This window comes from Suricata suricatta, chromosome 10, assembly GCF_006229205.1.
Source record: "Suricata suricatta isolate VVHF042 chromosome 10, meerkat_22Aug2017_6uvM2_HiC, whole genome shotgun sequence".
Lineage (NCBI taxonomy): Eukaryota > Metazoa > Chordata > Mammalia > Carnivora > Herpestidae > Suricata > Suricata suricatta.
Window position 1 is genome coordinate 97,046,387 of NC_043709.1, and position 6,811 is coordinate 97,053,197.

Sequence of the window (6,811 nt, forward strand, 5' to 3'; positions counted from 1 at the left end):
TATGTGATACCATATTTCTTTGGACCTCCTAGTCCAAGGTCATTGAGGCTTAGAGTCCAGAGCACTACAAGTATCACATTTTCTGGAAAATGTAATAAGGACAAAAGGCAGCTTCAGTATCCCACACACAATGGGCCCCTTCTCATCCACAGCCCACGAGTTCTCCTCATCCTCACTTCCTTTTTAGAGCCTACCTTTGCATTTTATTTTCTTTCTGCACTGCTGAATCACCAGGAAAGTGAGAAAAAGGAAGATGCATGGTCCATAGATGAAACTGAGCATACCTGTCACAAAGACGATCCCAGGGCCAGGATTTGAGCCTACATTGGACTCTGAAAGAAACATATCCTCGGGATGGCAAACGACATGAGGAAAATCCTGCCCCTACTGTCACCTGTGTGGGTTTTGAGGATGGTGAAGTCACAACACAGGCACAATGGGATATTGTGAGACCCTAGCAGGCACTGGCCCAGCCTTTGGCCTTCAGGAAGCTCAACCCTATCCAATACTACCTAGAGAAGTTATAGGAGAGACTGCTAAGAAATATCAGGAAAGTCCACAAATTGCCACTAACTCATAGGTTCAGAAGCACTCCCCTTCCAGGAATGGAGCCCACCCACATCAGAGCAGGGGAGAGAAGGCTTGGAGCACTCTTGTTTAGGATGAGAATATCCCCAAAGCAAACAAGACCCACATGCATGGCAAGTGGTTTGTTTTCCACATTTTCTGTTCCAAGTCAAATCAAAGAAGGAAAAAGTTTCCCAAGAAGGGGCTTCTGATCCTTTTTTGAAAGGCCAGGTCTTCCTCAGGGCACATCCAATCTTGTCTAAACAGTATGCACCAAAGAGAATCTTAAAATAGCTCTCCTGCTCTATGGGACAAAAAGAAGGGAACACTATCTTCGAGTGAATATGAGATAGATTTTCCCTATTGCCTTGACTGTAAAGAAAGGCTTAAGGTTGTCCAGTGATTACCAGGACATCCACCCTCATTCCTTCACCTTGTTCCTGGGATGTCCTAGGTCCTCCTCTTCCAAAAATACTTGGAGAAATTAATCGATTTAGGCACACGGCCTCACCTCATATAAGAACTCTTACAGTTCCACTGAAGACTTTTGGAAAGAACATTTTTACATTCCTACCATGTTTCCTAAGTCTGCCATAACAATTTACCACAAAGTGGGTAACAACAGAAGTTTATACTCTCACAGGTCTGGAGACCAGAAGTTCAAAATCAAGGTGTCTACAGGACCATGCTCTCTCTCTTCTTGCCTAGTTTCTGGTGCTTGTTGGCAATTTTTGGCATTCTTCTACTTGTAAACAGATCGCTCCAATCTCAGCCTCTTCCATCAAATGACAGTCACTGTGTCTCTGGTTTTCACACAGTGTTCTTCTTTGTGTCTGTGTCTAAATGTCCTTTTTCTTATAAGGGTACTAGTCATTGGATTGGGACCCACTCTAATCTAACATGACCTCATCTTAACTTGATTACATCTACAAAAATAGTATTTCTAAATAAAGTCACATTCTGAAGTTTTGAATTGATATGGATTTTGGAGGGATATTATTCAACCCAGTATATAACTAATCCTTAAAATTGTCAAAACTAATTCTCCTTTGCAAAGTTTCAATCCACAGTTCAGTCTTCTTCACTCATCAGACAACCTCACCCCAAGATTCTCTTTGCCCTTATAGTTTGTCTTACAGTGATTGCAAACACTGGCTTGTGGGGGAGGACTAGCTACTCTTGCACTGTACCTCAAACAGCCAGACATTTCCATTCCCCGTAACAAACATAGTCTCCCCCAATAGCTAGAGTAGATATATGCACACCATGAAAATACAGAAAAGAGAAACCACATCTTCAGGAATCATCTAATTTGTATGAACACATACTGGACAGCATCATGAGATATATAATTTAAAAAAACTGTTCAATCTTTTTTTTTTTTTTGGATTCCCAATAGAACTGATACCAGGAGTCTGTCATCCTCAGTGACCCACATCACAGGGTATCAATATGACTCTAGAGCTTACAGAAATGCATACAGCAGTAAACCCTGAGCCAACTCTTCCAATGCTCAATACCTTGTACCAAAATAAGGACCAAGAACTAACACTTTAGTCATGATGAAACTTTTCACTATAACAGAAATAGCTCATCCAAGTTGAGTTCTCCCAAAGAACATGCTTTGAGATGAAGATCTGAGAACAGGAAGTTTATTGAGGAAGACTCTCTTAGGAAACCAAAAGAGGTAGACTAGACAGAGCAATAAGTTGAACTGTAATGTAGTCACAGAGGCTCAGTTTATACCATATGGATCTGTAATGGTCCTTCATAATTTTTCCAAACAGAAACAAAGAAACCCATGCACTGAAGAATCACTGGATGAGTCCCCCCGGGGAGGGGACAGCCACCAACACTTAAAGCAGCTCAAAAATTAGTGACTTAGTCAGAAAGGGTCACACCATAGCCTCCATCACAGCCACTTTTGTATCCCTTCAGTTCATTTGCTTTATGCATTAAGTGTGCATTTTACATTGTTATGAGAGCTTATTTTTTTGGATTCTTGTATGCTTCTTTTTCTGAGGTAATTTGCAAGAGAAATGTTAGTTAAGACAAACTACAGATCCCTACCACTGCAGTTGGTCTTGAGTCCACAACTACAAATCAACATCTCCCTCCTTTACCACATTCTAGATTTCCTTCATCCTTTATTAGCACCTCTGCTGGTGTAGGTGCCTTAGCTGGTAGGGAGATCCAGAACCTCACCCTGAGGGATCTAAAACTCTGGCCACCCTAAACTTCTCAGGCTGTGGCTCGTGCTCTGGTGTATTTATTATCAAAATGTGGCAAAGGAGTGCCAAGAGATACCCAAATATAGGTGCCAATTATATTCTTGTCTGTACCTGTTGTGTGAAGTTTTCCTCTTCCTGATGATTAGGGCCATTTACTCCAATAATGAGGTCATTGTTTTCTTGCTTGTTGATAATTTGTCATGAATATCCTGATGTGATTGGAAAGCAGCCATGGCTTATAGTTTAAAGTGGCACTCACTGTGGCCCCTGGTGGAATCACTTTTTTTTCTGGGAACCAGAGCTTCTAAATCCATAAAGCCTAACCTTAAAAGATAGAAATCCCAAATGCCTCAAATGGACTATTGGGAATGAAGGTAAGCATAGCCATTCCATTCCTATTTCCACTGACTTGGATACATGTATTCTTACCTGTTGGCTCTATCATGGGTAACCACATAATGCTAACTAATTTTGAAAATATACATTGTACTCTGGATGGTGGGCCCCATCCTTGCAAGGTATCATCTCCAAGCTGGTTTTCAGCTACACCTTCAACAGATAATTTCCATCACTCTGTCAGTGGATGGGTGATAGGCCCCTTGGCTCCCACAGTCACATAACACATGCCAAGTCTCCTTTGCCATAAAGCAGAACCCTTGGTCTGAAGAAAAGTGGTGCAAGATCCCACATTAATGAATTAAACATTCATAAGACCCCAAGTAGTGGTACCGGCTGAAATCCTGCAGAACTTCCTGATACCAACAATAGAAAAGGAAATTACTAGAAAAGAAAACTACAGGCCAATATCTGTGACTATTATGGATGCAAAATTCTCAATAAAATACTAGCAAACCAAATTTAGCAGTACATTAAAAGAATCATTCACCATGAAGAAGTGGGATTTATCCCTGGGATGCAAACATGGTCAACACCCCCAAACCAGCCAATATGAAGCATCACATTAGTAGAATGAAAGAATCACTTCTCAGCCTTTTGGCTACAATCAAGTGTAGTATATGTTCTTATCAGTTTAATAGAATAAAAGAAAAGAATCATATGATCATCTTAATAAATGCAAAAAAACATTTGACAACATTTAACACCCATTCGTGATAAAAATATTTAACAAATCAGGCATAGAAGGAACATATCTCAACATAATAAAAGCCATATCTTGTGGGAAGCTGCAAAGATTCAGCTGCTTGGCCATTTGCTAGCCGGAAATGTCACTCCCTGAGGGGAGTTACAAAAATAAGCAGGGGAGCGCCACTCCCTGTCAGGGGAAGCAAGAAGAACAAAGATCAATCGCCTACAGGCAGGGTGGTATTGGCCCCTCAGTGCTGTGCTAAAAACCTTAGTTTGGTTCCTCTTTTACTCCAGCCTTAATCCCTTAACCCTGTTTCCTAGCAACCGACCTAGGTCAGCTGCCTTGTTTTCCCGCCTCAAAACCTTTATAAGATACAGTGTTTTCTCAATAAGGAAGAAGAGGCTTGATCAGAAACCGTGTGTTGTCTCCACTCTCTGCATCTCCCTCCTGCCCTATTTCTGTCTCTCCCTCCCTCAGGAATGAACCCGCAAGGATTTACCGCCCCGCCGGCAGAGATGGCTAGATGGGACAAGTGACGCCCCAACGTGGGGCTGTGTGAGGGAACACGGCAATATCTGACAAGCCCACCAATAACATCATACTCAATGGTGAAAGGTCTTTTCTCTATGATCAGGAACAAGACTCTGGTAGTTACTCTCACCATCTCTATTCAACATTATACTGGAATTTCTAGCTAGAGTAATCAAGCAAGAATAAGAAATAAAAGATATCCAAATCTGAAATGAAAAAATAAAATCATCTATATTTGTAGATGACATGAGTTTTATATAGAAAATTCTAAAAACCCAGCCAATTTAATCAATGAGTTCAGTAAAGTTGTAGTATCCAAACTTAATATGCAAAAAGTAGAAGTTTCTATACACTAACAATGAATTTCCTGAAAAACAAGTAAAAAATTGATCCTATTTATAATGACATCAAAACCAATAAAATACTTATGAATAAATTTAACCAAGAAATTAAAATATCTCTATTTGGTGAAAAAAATTGAAGAAGGCATAAACAAGTGAAAAGGTATCCTATGTTCATGGATTGGAAAACTTTATATTGTTAGAATGCTCATTCTACTCAAATTCATCTTTAGGTAAACACAATTTCTATCAAATACCAATGGTATTTTTCACAGAAATAGAAAAAAAATCCTAAGATTCATATAAAACCACAAAAGACCTGAAACAATGTCTTTTTATTGACCATTTGGTTTTGACCAAATGTGATCTTTATTAATAGTGAATGTTGATTTTTCTCCTGTAGGGAGAGACTTTGTTTTTCAAGTTCAGCAATGAAATGTTCCAGACATATTAAGTTGGTTTTCTGAATCAGTCCCAATAACACCTTAAAAGCTCAGGGAATGTCAAATCACTTCCAAAATTTCCCATAATGAATTATGGCTGAGAGACTACATCAGGCTGGGTCTCTGGTCTGTCCTTTATATTACTCTTAGACTATGGGCATGTGCATGAGACAGGGGGTGGGGAGTGGGGTGGAGAAACCAGGTGAAGGGGCGTCTGAAGAGTATGAGAAGTCTTAATGTGTAAGCAGGAATATATCTGCCTGCTGAAGGTCAATTTTTTTAGATAAGACTCCATAGAACTCACATTGTCTAAGCCACATTGCTGGATTTGGTGGTGGAGATGGTAGTGGTGATGATGATACATATGTATGTGTATATGGTAGGGCAGATATAGAAACCCTTCTGCCTATAAAGAAAGTCCTCCCAGGATGCCTTGGTGCCTCAGTCAGTTGAGCATCTGACTCTTGATTTCAGCTCAGGTCATAATCTCACAGTTCATGGGTTCAAACCTCATGTAGGCTCTATCCCAACAGCACAGAGCTTGTTTGGGATTCTCACCTCTCCTTTCTCTCACTCTCTCTCAAAATAAGTAAACTAAAAAATCCTCCCAGTATGAACTACAATCACACCCCCAGATAACTCTGCACTTGCAAGACAAGACTGGCTTTGACTTTTTCTCCCCCACAAACCGATGGCTCAGATGTTTTTCTGATTTACTATGGTCTTTGCCCAGTGTTGGGTTCTTGGCAGAACTGTGTCCTCCTGCCTGTTACATTTTTGATTCTTTTTTTTTTTTAGTTTACTTACTTATTTTGAAAAAGAGAGAGAGAGAGCATAAGTGTGCAAGCAGGGGAAGGACAGAGAGAGAGGGAGAGAGAAAATTCCAAACAAGCTTTATCCCACGAACCATGAAATCATGACCTGAGCTGAAATCAAGAGTCAAATGATTAACCAAATAAGCTACCCAGGCAACCCTGATGTTTTCTTTTCTTACCTCTTAGTTATTCTACAACCTCATTGTGCAGCAGAGAAAAGTGATGCCAAATGTAGGTGCCTTTAGATGGGCTGGTATTCGCATTGAAGGCAGAAGAGGCTAGCTTTAGAGACTTAAGGATGTGTCTCTTTGGATTAATTTTCCCCTCCCCTTGTGGCATATTCAGGCTTGTTTTGTGGCATCCTAATGGATCCACTCTTTAGGAAGAACCTTGTGCTTATGAACATGCTTTGGCATATTTTGTCCCTGTAGTTCCCTCAGATCCTATATGAAATCTTGTCTCCAATGAGTCCCTGATTGAGGAGAATACAAGATATCAGTGCTTGAGCTTCTGAAAGGAAAACAATCTAGGCTCATTGCTGGAGAGCCAGCTCTTCCAGTGTGGACCTCGGTGCCTGGCTGCTTCAGTGATGCCCCTCATCTCTCTGTCCTTTCTCTTGCCCTTTTTCTTCCTGTTTCAAACCCCTCCAGCCACAAGTCTCTGTTCCTCTTCTTTGGGAAAGTCTATGCCTCCAAACAGGAGTGAGAGGTTCTGCTCCTCATTTCCTTGTTATATTTCTTGGAACTCCCATATCCTTGGGTTTGGGCCATATGCTATTGATGGTTGTCCTTTTTTA

At 40.6% G+C, this 6,811-nt stretch overlaps 1 pseudogene; it reads left to right on the plus strand.

Annotated features, from left to right (window-relative positions):
- The first annotated feature begins 3,775 nt into the window (after positions 1-3,775).
- LOC115305765 lies at positions 3,776-3,867 on the plus strand (annotated as a pseudogene).
- Positions 3,868-6,811: the final 2,944 nt, after the last annotated feature.